Genomic DNA, 17,881 nt, shown 5'->3' on the forward strand with positions numbered 1-17,881 from the left:
TTACATATTGTTGTAACATTGTTGCTGTGCAAAATGTGGTTTGATATATAGAGTGTGCCAGGCACTGTCAGGCAGTTGTGGGTTGAGAACTGATATGTGGTATTGAAAGTGTGTCTTTTCTGACAGCCAATAGGTTGCTGTATATGGCAGTTAATTGATATCTGTACTTTAGAAAGTTACATGTGCCACATGACTTGCTCACACATATTGTTTCATTGTCTTCCAGGGTTATGTCCCACCATCGTAATCCTGCCTCTAGCACGGCGGAGGAAGAGGTTATCACAGCCAGCCTCGTGCAGCAGTATGCCCTGCTGTTCTCCAGAACCAGCCAGGACCAGCATGAACGGACTGTGCTGTGGCAAGAGCTTGTCTGTAGGGTAAATGACATAGGCATGCATAACTGGACATATGAGCAGGTACGCCATCACTGCAGTGATTTAATTAGACATGTCTGGCAGCATGCATCTGATATCTGCAGACAACAGCTTGCCACAGGTGGGGGGGGGTAGCCATCCATCCTCCCCTCACCAGAGTGGAGGAGCTGCTCCTGAGCCAGGTGGCTCCTGGCCAACAACAACTCCAACAACTAACATGTGTCATCATGGAGGCCGGAGCCACCCAGCAAGTTGACATGGAGCATGCAGGTTACATGGCATAGCTGTAGACTACTGTTACCTCTATTGTTAGAGCATGCTTATGTGAGATGTGTACTGTGTAGTTAGATGATGTGGTGCCTAGTGTTGTGCAATAGTAATAATTAGGAATACAATCTGTAGGCCTATGACTGTCAACCGTTGTACTACTGTACGACTGCAAACACACAGTAGCAATGCCACAGTTGTTACCACTGACAAAGTGTCTCATATCCTTGTAGGTCCCTCTTGTGTGACAGCAAGGCAGCTGACCCATGCTGGTGAGTATGTTCTAGCTTTAATATTGCTAATTAAATGTGCATGTCATAGGTGAGGTGTAGGCCATGTACACGTAACACACATACGCATAATGCATACTGTGCATGTTTGCTGTGAGACTATGCACATCCCAGTAACGTGGGTAGCTGCCTAAAACACATGCAATACACAGAGCATCCCACACAATTGTGGCAACACTGAAGTGGACATTGGATAGGCAGAGTCGATACACATGCACACAACATACACAACTTTGTCATAAGCAGTACACGTTAACATGCTACACATGGCATATTCAGACGCCTTCTGTAAGGTGACACTACAGTATCCCACGTTATCCACACAGCACACATAATATACCTGAGGGGTAGATGCCTCACATGTGGCTGTGCGACACTCTTCGACACGTAGCACATTCATGGTTGGCAATACCCCCTATTGTGCACCTTACAAACCCATGTAACAACTGGCTGTGAAATGGTGAATGTAGCCATGGTACTGCAGTTCCAGTACAGCATGGTATGTGCCAGTCTGGCACATATTAGTAGCCTTGAGTGACCACATGATGCTGCATGATGATGTCTTATGGTAGTACACCCCATCCAGTTACAGTGACCACAGTACTGCACATAGCATTACCTGCTATGCACCTCACTGTTGTGTGTGTGCAAACATAGGCACCTATACACAATATGCATAACAATCACCATTTGTACAAAGTGACACATATATGTCTTGTAATGCTATAGAGTGTATAGGTCACATGACATACACTGTGTCTGTGTGATGTTTAATGTTGCAGTTGTGTTGTAGCATGCCATGTCATGTCTGGCACTGGCATGTCCACAATATGTCCTACACTCACCATAACCACGGTACAATGGCCATGTTGAGCAATGGTATTCCATCAGGTAAACATGCACCACTCATCCTGTGTGTATACCTAGCATGCATGTGCTAATCCTGTGTCCACAATTATCTGCTGAAGACACAGATGCTATAATCAGACATGGATATCTATGTGACACACAGATACACATCCAGCCATGGTATGTATACCTGTGAGAGATGGTGCACCAGACATTACACAGCTTTTAATACTTGCACTGCACTGTCATGTCCATGTACACAGTGCGTTCCAGGGTGAGGCCAATCACTGAACAACAACACACATTCATCAAAGACATGTATAGTGTTATTGGCAAGGGCTGTCAACACCCACACTGCATGCTGTTGGGAAACACATGTCCTGTATGCTGACATGTGTTATATAACTGTTTGCCTTGTGATACTGTACCCCACCATCACCCACTATTGAGTATGTTCTGGATTGCTGGTGGTGTGTGTGCGTGTGTGTGTGTGTGTGTGTGTGTGTGTGTGTGTGTGTGTGTGTATGTGTGTGTGTGTGTGTTTTAGTGAGGAGTGCATTTGTGGGCATGTGTGCATGTGTGCATGTGTTCATGTGTGCATGTGTGCATGTATTCATGTGTTCATGTGTGCATTTGTGCTGACATCATGTACAGGTCGTAAAGTGTGTTTCCTGTCTTCCTGTCACAGGAGCTGACTTTGGGCTGGTTCACTGCAGCAGGGAAACTGATGTCACTGAGCAAAATAGTGATACTGATGATAGCTATGTTGAGGCACAGGCATGTTTGCCAGGGTCTGTCATTGGGCCACCAATCAACAGTACACAACTGTCCACCCCATCAATGCATACAGTCATACTGCCAATACATCCATCACCAATTCCCTTAGCTGAGGGACAGCATACAGTTGGCATTGGCCAGGACAGTGTGGTATCCATGGCACATGCATCCCGACACAGCAGCCATACCCAGATGTCTGGAATGGTACCACATAGGCAGATGTCCAGGGGTTCTCGTAGGAGCACTGCTGCTCATCATGCCACTGGCAAATGTGCCACAGGTCGGACAATATCATGCATGTTCCAGGCTGTCATGGAGGCACAGGCATGTATGGAACAGTACATCAGACAGGGACTAAGGGCACAGAGGACACCTAACACCGTTGTCATTGACAGTATCCGTGACCTAGCAGGTGCCATCCAAAATAACACAGAGGTCACTGATAGACGTTGGGGAGAGACATTAGATATCTTCCACAATGTCATGTCCATGTGTCAGGATAGTGCGGGATGGTCGAGTCGTTGATGTGGACGTATGCCAGCAACATCAGCAGCTGGCAGTCGCCGCAGATGTCCCTCAAGTCACAGCCACTCCCGTAGTGCCAGTACCAGCCCCAGTAATGTTGGGGGTGGCCTGTCAATAGAACATCCTAGAAGACCACATGCACATGGCTCTGGACAGTCCTAGCAGGGACCTGAGTCCAGTGTACATCCATCCACCTCTGGGGATAGTACCCAGTCTGGCTTAGTACCTGATAGTGTCAGTAGCACCCCTGCCAGGCACAGGTACCTGACGTTCCTATCCTAGAGGAAGACTCAGGATTCAGAGATTGTTTCTCCTGTCATCATTTTCCATAGCATGTGTTTTAAGTTCTGTCTTCTTTCAACAGTCTTAAAATCTCAAGACCTGTTGGGACTATATACTCAGCATGTCACTATGGTTCACTATGCCCTGGTGGTGTTGCTCATGTTTTTGATGAACAGCCATTACTTTATCTTTAATAGCTTCACTAGTGTTTTTTAACCATTTGATATTGACTTCACCTCTGAATTAGAGAAATTTAAGAGGAGTGGGAGGATTGCAGCACTGAGTTGCCCATTTTGCTTTTCCCAGTGCCTCTCCTGGACTTCACTTTAAGCTTGCCTACTATCTCTCCTGACATATTTACAAACCTTGTGTTGTCCTTAAATCCACTCAGTCACACATTTACTTTTGTTGAACACCTGAGGCCAGGTGAGTTTAGAAGCCATTTAGTAGAGATTTTTCATTGGTTGATGGATTCAGGGATTAAAAAATATTTTTTTTAAGAATCAGAATTACTGAGCAGTTGTTGATGCACACACATTCCATTGTGTCCCTAAGTACACCCACACAATGATATTCTTCAAGTTCAGATAAATGGATGAATCCACAAGTTATATTCCAATGCTTTTTCTAGCTTTCATTATAAGTAGTTGATAAATTTTGTAGGCACCTTTTAAGTTAATTATGAATTTTGTTGGCAATTAATTTGTTATGCAGATTAAAATTAGTTTTTTTGTCTAACTCTTTACATGAATACCTTTGATAAGAGACACAGTTAAGTACAGCTATGCCATTAGGATCTTTAATAGTGAGATAGAGCAGGGGGAATTTTTTTCAGGTGTGTCAAATAGCATAGCTGTAGATTTCTTAGTATTAATTGTCCAGTTTTAGCATTTATCCATTTCAGATAGAGGTAAATTATTTTCCAATCAATATTTGATAATGTGATAATCTGGTTTCCATATTAAAGACAGTATCATCTGGATATAAGGTGCATGAGATGTGAGGAAGATCCCAAGGGAATCCAGTTATGATCAGAGGGAAAAGTAAAGGCCAGAACAAAAAAATGATGAGGAATAACTTCAGACAGTCTGTTTACAACTGCAAGTGAGTTATTACTTTAAGCCATAAAAAATGGCTTACAAGGTAATTCCTCAACCAATCAATAATATCTTTAGAAAAAACTGAGATTAATAAGAGTTTTTGTAAAAGCATCTCAAAGGCTCATTTAAGGTCTATTGCATTTATAAAATTACCCAAGTCCATATTAGTTAAAACATGGATGGTAAGAAAATAGATGGTAGTAGTATGGCCTGTCTTTGCACCATATTTGTAAATTTATTAAAAAATTTGATCACATACAATTTTCTCTAGTATTTTATTTGAAAGGCACAAGTAGTGAATAATTCTGAAATTTGTATTGTCATTAAATCGTACATTCCTTGGTAATTATATGATTGTAGCAACTTTTAAAATCCTTTTGAATATGCATGCTAATGCAAAACATGCTATTCTTGCAACTGTGTAAGTTTATTACAACAATGTTTAAAGTTTGCTCCTAATTTTGGACTTTATCCCCGTATGACTTTTGGCTTTGTCAAGAATTCTAATGGAAGTACTCAATAATTTCCCTCCATTCTGAAACAAGCTAAGGACCCCCAACTATGTGCATCTTATTGACCCATATCATTGTTAAATATTGATTATAATGTCTATCGTGGCCAAAAGACTAAAGAATATATTACCCAATTTAATACACTTTAATGAAACTGGCTTTATCTTACATAGAAAAGTGCACGACAATATTATTAATCTACTACCTCTAATAGACATTGCAAACAAAACCAAGAAACAATTAACTATTATTAGTCTGGATAGTGATAAGGCATTAAATTCCCTTAGTTGGTCATACTTACAAAAAATATTTAAAGAATTTAGCTTTACTTCAGATTTCACTAAACTGATATTAAATATTTATAGTAATTCTAAAGCATATGTTAAGATTGGTTCATGTCTATCATCCCCAGTAAAAATTCACAAGGGAAATAGACAAGGTTGCCCTCTATCCCTATTATTTTTCGCTTTATCAGTGGAACCTTTTGCTTCATTTATTAGAAGTAACCCAAATAATTTCAAGTTAATGAGGGATACTGTCCAAAAGTTCAGCTTTTTGCTGATGATATTCTACTAATATCCAGTGACATAGAAGGCTCTTTACAACATATCACGAATGCCATAACTCTATTTGGAAAAAATCTCAGGGGTCAATTTTAATCAACATAAAACCAAAACACTTTTAATCAATAAGAAAATAAATAACAATTTGCAAAAATACAATTCATTCAACTGGGAAAATGATAAGATAAATTATCTAGGAATAAGTATTAAGAATACGTGGAATGAGAATATTAAATTTAACTTCACTAAACTGGTAGCTATAATCAGTTACTTGACTAAAAAGTGGAACAAAACATTTTTCACCATAGAAGACAGACTTACATTAATAAAAATGATTATTTTGCCCAAGATTTTATTTTACATGCAATCATTGATTTTACCTCCTCGTAAGAAATTCTTTAAACAAATAGATTCCCTATTACTAACTTTTCTATGGTTACCAAAGAAACCAAGAATAGCCTATAAATGGCATGTTAAAGCCTGGGACAGTAATGGGATTGACTTTCCCAACATAGAATTATATTCCAAATCTGTTATTATTAATATAATACTACACTGGATTTCATCCATATACACCTCTACCTGGAAACAACTACATGAAATACATATAACCTCCTCTGAGAGCTCAGAAACCCAGTTTAAGGAAACCTTTGGAATTAACAAAATATTTTGGATACTCCATGAATATTGCCTATATAATAAGACATATACCCACTTATCACATGGTATAAACCAAATATTTTATATTTTCAAAAATATAATCAACAACAATTACAGTTTAAAGAACACCTTTTTCATTACATTTCCCATAGCTTATACACCAGATTTTCAATAAGACGCGGAATCTTAAAGAGAATAATCTAAAGTTTTGGTACCAGTTTATAGACAATAAGAAAATCCAACCAATGAACTTTCGCTTAGCCAGATATAATGTCTGTCAAGATAATTGGCTCTGTATTCAATCTTTAAGACAGTTTGTTGAAAATAAAATGAGAGTGTTAATAAATCTGGAAACTAGATTGATACAACTATTCATATGGTGTAGTTTGATGAACATTGAACATAAATTAAGCATATCACCTGTATATAAAATCCTACAAGAAGACTTGATTACTTTTGAGCAAGCATTTTGGAATTTCTCCATAAAGATTAATGATGAATCTTTATCTAACGATAATAAGAAACAGTTATTAAATTCAATAAAAAACACTTTATCATCTTTATAGTGGAGATTACATATTTGGAGATTTATTCATAGAAGCTTTTACACTCCACACAGAATTGACCTTATAACCAAGAGTAATGAAAGCAAATGCTGGAGGTGTGGTAATATTCTTCAAGTCAACTGGGTTCATATGTTTATCGTATGTAGAACTCTCACACAATACTGGAGTGATTTTTAGACATTTCACTAAGCCATGTGGTATGATAACTGTCAAATTACTATCTCTTTGATATTATTCAATGTCCCTACCCCAAGTGTAATCCCTAGACATCAGTTACCTGTTCTTTGGTTAATTCTAGCTGTTGCTCAAAAAATAATTACATTGAACTGGAAAAATAAGCAAGATCTTATATTTACTGAGTTTATTTCAATAGCAAAATCTGTATGTAAAAAAGAAATACAAACTATTTATCAGAGATCATCAAATGTAACACACAAAAGACTAGCTTGCCAAAAATTGGAGAGATTGTTAGATAAATATTGATTACCTTTCTTGGATAAAACAAATGTTTATTATGGATGTTTGTATATAGTGTAAATAGTTATTATGCTTTATGTGGGTGGGAGGTTGGTGTAATGGTTAAGGTGTTTACCTTAAAAACACAAGTTTCAGTGTTCCATTCTCAGATGGGGTAATTGTCTAGGCTTAAAATGGTCCACAGGGGCAGCTAGCCTAGTACTAATCTATGAACCTATATTGTTTATTTTTAATACTTTATGTCCATGTTTATTAACAAAATTTAATAAAAATGTTTTCTTTACTGCCTCTAGCTTATCTTTTTAAGTCTGACCATTTTCTTATCTATTATGTACCTCAAATAATGCACTTAAGTCATCCCTAGCTTGCTTTTAGCAGCATTAAAAGTTAATATGGCCCCTGTCCATGCATCTTGTATAACACAAAATGCATGCATTTGGGAATCCCAGTAAATGAAAACACCATTCAAATAAGCAGCAGTATATTTGCCATAAGGGGCAGAACATTCTGTTCCATGTCTGGTTTGAGATGTTACGGGACTTTGGCAATATCTTTTTGTTAGATCAAGTGTGGACAAGAACCTTACCATCCCTAGTTTCTCTTTTAAGGTGTTTACTCCAGGTATGGGATGCCAAACCTGGAGATGCTGCCTAACGTCCTAAAACCACTAATGAACCTGATGGCTCTATCATGTTTTGGGACTAATACTATAAGTCTGTTACTAACATTTCCAAACTTTCATTGTTACCCTTATTTTTAATATTTTCTTTATTTAATCTCATACTGCCTGTCTGTGACTCTGGTGTTCAGTAGGTTTCATGTTAACCTTTCCTCCAGGTATTACTTTAAAGTGGTGTTGGATCATACTTGTTCTGTCACATAATTTGGAGACTATCTCTTTATTCCTTAATAACAATTCTCTCATGTCTTGTTTTTGTGGTTTGTACAGTGTCTTTTCCACCTGCTCTGCAGGTACAGAGGTTAACTTACTCTCTCCACCTGTTTAATCAACTTCTACCAGTAAGATGAGTAAGGAGGTTTGCACCTCCCTCATGAGCTTTAAGACAGTGATATACCTGCTGTGGTCTCTTCTTGCCAGTCTGCTGAAGCTTATAGTTTATGGGACTTAATTTCACTACAACTGCAAATGGACTCTGGCATTTGACAAAAAAAAATTCTGTTTATCCTCTAGCTTTCAATCTCCCAGGTCCTCACTTCGCTATTGCATATTCATTACTGTACATTAAGATCTCATGCCATATGTTCTCCTACAATGGACATCACTAACTTTTGTCTGTCTTGTAAAATGGTACAGTTTTCTGTGGCTCTTATATGGATTTCTTACAAGAGCCAGGTTTCTTTGGCATTGTCTATCAGGTATCTGGAGTGCCTGCCATACAATAATTAAAAACCGCTGAACCCCGTCACAGCTTGCAGTACTTCTTTAGTGATAGCAGATAGAAGGTGTAGTGTAACTGGCCCAGCTTTTGAGATCCTTCTTGAATTATCTTTTTTAGCACAGGCTTTAATGTTTGGTTAAAATGCTCTACTAACACACCCACTTGGGTATGGCAGACTGAAGTTCTTAATTATCTCATTTTAAAGTATTGGAACAGTCGGTGCATTATTCTGGACATGAAGGCCCTAGTTGGTGATTATTCCATAAGTATCCCAACCCAATAAAATTACAACACTATTTTTTTTATTAGTTTTCTTTTCTTGCGTTATCTTCAGTACATCTTTAAGATTATCTCTACTAAACATACTGTATGAACAACAACCATATGTTACTACCTGCTATACTTTTATTTGTATGTCTAAACCACTATGCTTATGTAAATATCTTATGCAATCATATGTCATTGGCTATATTTTAGAACTGTATCTGTAAACCACAATGCTCATCTTATGTATAGTATGTTAGCAATTGTTCTGGAGCTTTTCTCCCCGAGCCGCCACTGCAAATGGACAGCTCTGTCTAGGAGGACCTCCCTGGTAAACAAATGTAAAATAAATAAACAAATACTTCCATAGCTATAGATCTATCACTGGCCATAATTGGTTAAATATACTGAGGGTATTAGGTAGCATAACAAAAATAATTGGAATGTATTGGAATCCGCTGGTAGATTCTACCAACGGAATAATGATGTCCAAGATGATGTGTTTAAATGGTACTTCAATGACAGACATTGGAAGCAAGAGTTTTTGAAATCCTGGTGAGGTCTATCCATTGCATTCAGGGTATCCAGTTCTCAACTTATTTCATTATTTCTGGCCAGCAAAATTATGCAATTTTTTTCTTAGTTGTATGCATCTCCAGGTATCCTCCTCATACATGACTATCTGTTAACCCCATTAGTAACTTTATGAAGAATTTAGGAAACAACGGGACAAAGATGGCTGCCATTCTATAAGCACTGCAGTACTTCAGCTCTCCAAAGACCAGAAACAAAAATCACCTCTGCGGATGTACATTTGGAGTTAATCAACTAATTGACAGCAATTAATAATCTACTAGAAGTCAGCGATCTTATCGAGGAAAAAAAATTGAAAAAAAATACTTGGTGACAACAGGATTGGAACTGATTGCTTGGTTGATTCTGAACAGAGCAACAAACAAAGGACTGAATTACCACATTACTGAAACTTTTACTTGGTAATCATCTCTATCTGCAGCATTTCAAAATGTCAAAAGAAGATAAAAATATGGACACTACAACTACTAAAACTAAACTGTCAGCATTACAGTCTCCAGAGAAGGAATCCACATTTAAGAGACAGAAAACATTCAGACAGCAAGAAACTGCAAAAACAGGGGCATCAGCGAAATCTGATCAACAGGTTACGATGGAAGAAATTAAGTCTGCATTGTTGCCTATACAAGATGCATTACAAGACCTAACATCCCAAACACAAACATTTAGTGAGACATGTAATCGGATTCTAACAAGAATGGAGAAAGCAGAAACCAGAATAGCAGCAAATGAAGACAATATAGCATTGCTCACTAAAAGATCTGAATCACAAGAGGCTGATATACAAATGATGCAAAACAAAATTCTGGACCTGGAAGCAAGATCAAGACGTAACAACATAATCATCAGAGGGATCCCAGAATCAATCCAATATAATGAGCTGAACACTTCTATCATACAAATATTTGAAACATTACTTAAGGACTCTATGGATGTTCAGCAAATTGTCATAGAAAGAGCACATAGAGCTTACAGGAATTCCCAAGCTTCAAATACACCAAGACCTGTGTATGTCAAAATATTAAACTTCCAGGATGTGAATAAAATACTTCTAACCATAAAAAAATCTGGAGGATCTATAATGTGGCAAAGTTATAAAATTTCTATAACACAGGATTTACCAGCACAAATAAGACAGTCTAGACAAATGCTGGCTCCATACTGTAAGTTTCTAATTGACAAAAACATTAGATTTCAAATGAAATATCCTAACAGTTTAATCTTTACTCTTGATGGCATTAAATACACTGTAAATACAAAAAAAGAAGCCAGACCTACCTTTTTGAAGCTGTTTAAGGCTCTGCCACCATCTGAAAATTGAACAGTACATCCTGGCTTTTTCCTGCATTAAAATGAATGGGAGACTGCATTTACGAAAATCCGAGGCTTCAAAATCCTTTGTGTGTTCTTCATTCTTCAGCAGGCCTGGCAATTCTCCGTTTTATCTTTTAATCTCGTCTTCCTAGCTGAAACACGAAGATTCCACGAAGTTTTATGGCTTCTACGAGCGCTCCTGACCCATGAGGAAGCAGGAAACAAGGTAAAGGAAGCAGGGGGACCATTTTGAGTGTGATACAGAGGTCCGTTCGCGAATTGGTTCCCCCGTCGCGAGCGCGAAAATTCGAAAATTGAAATGCCTGGACTGCTACAACTGCTGGGAAGCAAGAAGAGCTGCTGTAAATCAAAATGAAACTTTTTGGGACTTTTTTGGAGCTAAAATGACTGAGATACGATCAATAAGGTAAAATGTGTCTTGTATGGACAAAAATGTATGGTTTGGCTGTTGCTGTATAAGAGACTATGGCTTAGTGGTAAATCCAGGTAATGCAGTCTATTTTTTGTGTTGTTTTTTTCTCTTTTCTTTTTTTTTTTTTTTCTCTCTTTTGCAGGCTTGTTTTTGTAACCTACTGTGTTTTATTTAGTGAGTAAATAAGTGAATAAATAAGTATCTTTTAACTGTGTTCAGTTTGGGGAAGGGGGAGAACAGAAGGAAGAAAAAAAAAATATATATATATATATATATATATACATATAGTATAATTAGCAAACAGTAGTAGTAGTTGTGTAATATAGGTGATGTCTAACTGTAATGATCTATAAAAATTAAATGCAATATTGTAGGAATGTTTTGAAGATAAATAGCTGACCTAAATAATGGCTTGTTTTAAACAAATGTATAACAACTGTGTGCGTATTAGGTAAACTGTTAGTTAAAAGGTTTTGGAACAAGTAATTATAATGCTAACATATTATTGCTGTATTTAAAGTTTGTTAAAAGTGAATTATTTGACATGTCAGGTACAATTAGTTTACATGAATAGTAGGAAATGTTCAGAGCTGTAGTTACTTGAGTGTGGTGTTTAGTAGGGAATGTCTGGGTTAGACTTTGTAGACGTAGATATAGTTGGTGTAGGTTTTTGCATGCTATTTTATTGTTAGTTAATAGAATTAGTAGTTTAGCTACTTGGAGATTGTTATCCAACGTGAAACACCTATGTTCATCCTGGTCCGGAGGAATAGTGGTGAGGCACTGTTTAGGGATGGGATGGCTGTTTTGCTTCCAAAAATTCACGTAATACCAACATTTGTCAATTTAAGGTGGAAAACAAAAATAGATACCATTATTCATCAATTCATAGTTTAGAATGTGGATAATAGATTCCTGGAATGTTAAAGGACTCCAGAACATGAAAAAGAAAGCTGTTTCTGCATTTGTTTTTAAATCAAAAGCAGGTTTTATTCTATTACAAGAAACACATTTGACTAATGACCAATGGGAAACAATGAAGGACAAGAAATGGATTAGGAAGGTTGTAAAGGCGGAAGGGACTACGAATAGTGCTGGGGTGGCAATTATAATCAAGAATCAGTTTCAAGGAGAAATTTTGGAGGACAAAATAGATAAAGACGGCAGATGGTGTTTGGTGGTTCTCAAAACTGAAAATTTCGATAAGCCGATAGTACTTTTACGTGTTTATGCCCCAAATGTGAACCAACATCATTATATAGCTTCAATTTACTCTATTCTACAGTCATATAACAACTGTTACATAGTGATGGGGGGGGATTGGAATGCTTACCAAGATTTTAAAACTGATAAGTTGGGAGCTTCGACTGCTTTTAATAAGCAGGCAATGGTAGCGTTGAAAGAACTGAGAACGGATTTCAAACTATATGACCCTTTTAAACACAAACACATACAAGCAAAGGCAGAAAACTTTACTTTCTATTCTAGCTGCCATAAAATGTGGTCAAGAATTGATTTTTTAATTCCAGAAGTGTTCATTTCACTTGACCCTAGGGTTTCTAATCAAGCTAGACAGCTCTCAGACCATTCTAAAATAACTTTAACTTTAAAGACCGATATTTTGAATACTAAAAATCATGGAGGATATAATTGGTCCTTAAACCCATACCTATTAACCAAAGAAGATATAGTAAAGGAAGTTAAGGAGATTCTTAAACAATTAGTATACAATATACCCCGTAATGAACATCCATTAGATATAGAATGGGCTACAACTAAAACTTTGTTAAGAGGATTATTTATTCAGAAAGCCACTTATTATAAAAAACTCCAAAATAAAGAACAACTGGATCTGGAAACTAAAGTACAATTATTGGACCAGGAGCTGATGAGTAACTACACTGAGCAAACAGAAACTGAGTTGTTAAGATGTCAGAAAGAGCTGTTTCTTATGCATAACAGAAAATTGACACTGTACGAACAAAGAAGTTTAGTTAAATATGCAAATCACATTCAAACTCCCTCGAAAGCATTAGCCCGCATTATTAATCAGACGAAATCGACACGATTAATTACCGAAATAAATCATAATAATACGTTATATACTGATAAGTCAGATGTCATGAAGATTTTTGAATCAATTTTTAATCAGATATATGGTGAGCAACAAACTCATGGGCATGATGAAGAGAGGAAAGAGTTCTTACAGAAAATTAATTTTCCCAAGATTGACGAGGATTCTCAGGGAGAATTGACTGCATTGATTACAGTTGATGAAGTTCTAGAGGCAATTAAGAAACTAAAGCCACATAAAGACCCAGGACCAGATGGTATGACCTCTGAATTTTATAAATCTTTTAGGGGGATTCTGAGCACCGTACTTTCACAGACCTTTAACTATATCATTTCGAATGGAAGCAATGATCTTCATTTTAATGCCTCAAGAACAATTCTGTTATTGAAAGAGAATAGTGATCCCAAAAATCCAGACAATTATAGGCCCATATCATTGTTGAATATTGATATGAAAATCATGACATCTATTCTAGCTAGTAGATTAAAAAAAATAATAAACTTGATAATATCAGAAGAACAGGCGGGGTTTATAGATGGGAGACAGACTACAGACAATACATTAACTCTTCATACTTTAATATCTTATGCAAAGTATAAAAATATGAACATATATGCTTTAATAATTGATGCTCAAAAAGCATTCGATAGAGTTAATTTGGCTTATTTATTTGAAACATTATCATATTTCAATATACCTCAGCTTTTTATTTCTATGTTAAGAAATTTATACAAGAATGCATACACTAGTTTATATATAAATCATGAATGTTCCAAAAGGATTCAAATTAAAAATGGAACTCGACAGGGGTGCCCATTGTCTCCCATACTGTTTAATCTGTATTTAGAACCTTTATTTCTTCATATGAAACAAAAAGTTTTTTATAATTCTCCTGTACTTCTTGGGATAAATGTTAGGATGGCTGCTTTTGCAGATGATTTAAATATATACAGTACCACACCGGTCAGATACAGAAAAATACTAACAGCAATACAAACCTTTGAGAAAATTGCTAATTACAAACTAAATTTTAAAAAAACCAAAATATTCCCTCTAAAGACACCTACACCTTTTTCAATGCTACCATTGATAGGACGAATAAGGACAGAAGAAAGAATAAAATATTTGGGGATTGACTTTTCAACTGAAAATAGAGAATTTTTCATCAACAATATTAAGGCAACTGGAGACCGAATAACAATGGATTTGAAAAGATGGAGTAAGTTGAAGCTACCGATGATGGCAAGAGCAGCGATAATAAAAATGAACGTTCTCCCCAGAATGCTATATATTTTTAGAGCAGCACAACTTAAAATCACGAAATCCTTTTTCAAGCAATTTCAGATAGGACTGGGGAAATTTTTGTGGGAACCCAGAAAAACGAGAATATCCTATGAAAAACTGATGGCTCCTAAAACGAGGGGGGGTTTGGATTTACCAGATTTTGAGATGTATTATACAGTGATTCAGGCCAATAGGATTTTATGGGTGTCTTACTTGGATAGCGAAAATAGAAAATGGATACCCAAATGGGTACTGCTAAATTATAAACATATAAAAGGGAAGAGAATTAATGTTAAAGCTGTACCATTTTTGAATATAAAAACATTGAGTAAATATGAGTTAATGGAACACATTAAGGTATGGGCAGTGGCGACTCAAACTCTGTTTGCCTCCTTGAACCTTTTAAAATATATGATGATGTTTCAACCGTTTGATGGAAATCCTAATATAACTATTGGTAATCAACTGATAGACTTAAAGAAATATCCATTTATTAAGGAATTAACTGTAAGGGATTTATACCCCTTCCTAGGAGTAGCAGTACATGATATCTTAAAAGAGATGAATCTTCCCATCTCTTATTTAATTATAATGAGGCAGTTAAAAGATTTGGCCATAAATTATTTTACCAGTTTTGAAATAAAAAAAGAGGAACTAGTTATTTCAGGTCAGCTGTGGGAAGCATTGCAACAAGATAGAAAATATATATCCTCAGCGTATAAAATGGCAAAAGAGAGAAAATATAATAATCATATTCTGTTATCCAAATACTGGAGAGAGAAATTGCCATCCCTAGATGAAAGTAAAATAGTAGAGGCGTTTAACTTAACATTAAAATCCGTATCACTTCAAAAACTGGTCTTTACTCAATTGATGATATTTAACAATGCATATTATACCCATCTTACACTTCATAAATTTGATTCAAAAAAGTCACCTACATGTCCACAGTGTATAGATCAGACAGCAGACCTGTTACACATGTTCTGGAGTTGCAAGTGCATTTATAAATTATGGAATTCTTTAAAGTTACAACTACAAAAAATGGGTTACCAAAACTCAACACTCTCCTGGGAATTTCTGATTTTACATATTCCACCGGAGAATTTGGACAAAACAAAAAAGATTGTAATTATGAATATTAGTTTACTAATGAAATTATATATAGCCACAAATTGGTTGAACCCAGCACAGGTGTCGTGGCAAAATTTCAGGCTGTTAGCGATTAAGCATATATTAGCGCACAAATTGTTAATTAGAAATAATAAGAAAAGTATAAACAGCATAAAAATTTGGGAACAAATCTTTAATATTATTTTGGCGTAGCAGTCCCTATCCACTTTCCGTCAGGACATTCTGTATGTGTACCAACACATTCTTGGATTAGATAGAAAATGTAGAAATAATACAAATTATTGGCTTGAGTTGGTTTAAAATTGTCTATTGTAGATGCTTTTATGTTTAATTTTTTGTGATTTTAATTTCCTGTACTTGGTTAAAATGATATTTATTCTTAATGTATTATAGGGAAATTCAAAATGGAACTTAAACATTGGAAGCAATTTTGTACATAATGTAAATAGTGTGTGAAATGAATAATGGTTTGGCAAAATAATAAAAATGATTATTGAAAAAAAGGAAACAACATTTACTGAAGTACTTCATTTCTGATATACTCATCCTTTATATCTAATCCATCTGTAAATCAGGTATTGATAAAAAGCAAAAGTGTTTTCCCCACAAATCTAGTGATGTTTTCTCTTGCACTGCAGAAAGTCACATCCTCTAATTATGTTTTTTATATTAATTTAAACAGTTCACCTGTAAGCCAGCCAACTCTGAGGATTTTGCAAAGTCAGGTGGTCATGAAGATGAAGGCACTGTCTCCTCTACCACTAGCTTAGGCACTGGGGTATTAGTGTCTAAAGCCTATTTCAATGTATCAGTGGCTAATACTTGCATAATTTTCTGCTTAGTACATTAATCCTCAGATTCTATACATAACTTGAGAATATGTTTATACCACATAGTTGTGTGTTGTAATTGTAACATTTCATTATGAGATTATGTCCAGTTATGAAACCTTTGAGCCTGGGTTTCAGAAGTGATTCCTGCTTGTGCTAACATTTCCTGACTTCACCATTGACTTTGTACTCAGTCCCTTCCATGTCCTTAAATGTTTTCAGGAGACTGCCTATCACCTGGGCATGGAGCATTCAATATCATTTGCTCTGGTCCCATCTCCTCTGCTAGGTATAGTATTGAAAGGTGACTTTGTAAGCCCAGAGGTCTTCTCTGGTTAGCCTCATAAGTGGTTACAGTCTTTCTGGCCTTGCTATAGATCTGTCTACTGCTATTATTCCCTCAGTTACAGAAGCTTGCAGATGCTGCTCCATTACATGGCTAACAATGCTCAGAGATGACTGCCAACTTTCTCCTTGTAAAGAATACCACTGTCCTTTAACTTAGAAAATAACACTACTTTCATTTTGTATAAAAATGTGTACCTATCAATATTCATTTAAACATTCTTTTTGGTGAAACCTGTGTGTGTCATATGTATATGTGTATTTCTCTCTCTCTCCACATGCACACATATGCACAACACACACACACACACACACACACACACACACACACACACACACACACACACACACACACACACAGTCACCATACTGCATATGACCACATTAAGAAGAGCTTGGCACAAATACTTGCTCAAACAAATTACATGGATAGCTTAGGGGCACAGATATAACTTGCAGTGCAGGTTGTTGCAGTTGCTGCATCCATGTACCTGGTGAACAGATATGCATTGATGTTCTGCTGAAGGACCCTTTTAAGTCAGTATACAACTTGAAATATACCCTCTACTACTAATCTGGTACATCCTCAACAGATAATAAGGAAGCTCCCACACTGACAGTGATTATCTGCTTCCTTCTCTGATATACTTCAATAGGCCAGCTGCTCTGGTTCCTGCAGTTCACACTGTCTCTATCCTCTGTTAGCTATCAGAGTGACACACCTATCTGTGGCCATTGTCACCATCATGGATGATGTTCATCTATTGGATCCCAACAAGGAGAACCACATCTTGGCTTCTATACATGCTCCTACATAATCCCTCACACATAATGAAACCATCCCTAAAACTGGGGGGCCACATTGTACACCAGGCCACTGTTCATGTCAGGGAAGTTTCAACCTACCACTGGAAAGTGTAATCCCTGACTCCCCAAAACTGCAACCTGCCTGATTATGTACTGTATT

General features: G+C 36.5%; 1 long non-coding RNA gene across 1 annotated transcript in view; it reads right to left on the reverse strand.

Annotated features, from left to right (window-relative positions):
• LOC122812850 overlaps nt 1-11,068 on the reverse strand; it is a 101,626-nt gene extending 90,558 nt beyond the window's left edge. Inside the window, exon 1 of the long non-coding RNA XR_006366592.1 lies at nt 10,779-11,068. This is a non-coding gene — a long non-coding RNA (uncharacterized LOC122812850). The remainder of the gene's footprint in view (nt 1-10,778) is intronic.
• Between the last annotated feature and the right edge of the window lie 6,813 nt (nt 11,069-17,881).

Source organism: Protopterus annectens, chromosome 10.part0, assembly GCF_019279795.1.
Source record: "Protopterus annectens isolate FY-2018-M chromosome 10.part0, PAN1.0, whole genome shotgun sequence".
Classification (NCBI taxonomy): Eukaryota; Metazoa; Chordata; order Ceratodontiformes; family Protopteridae; genus Protopterus; species Protopterus annectens.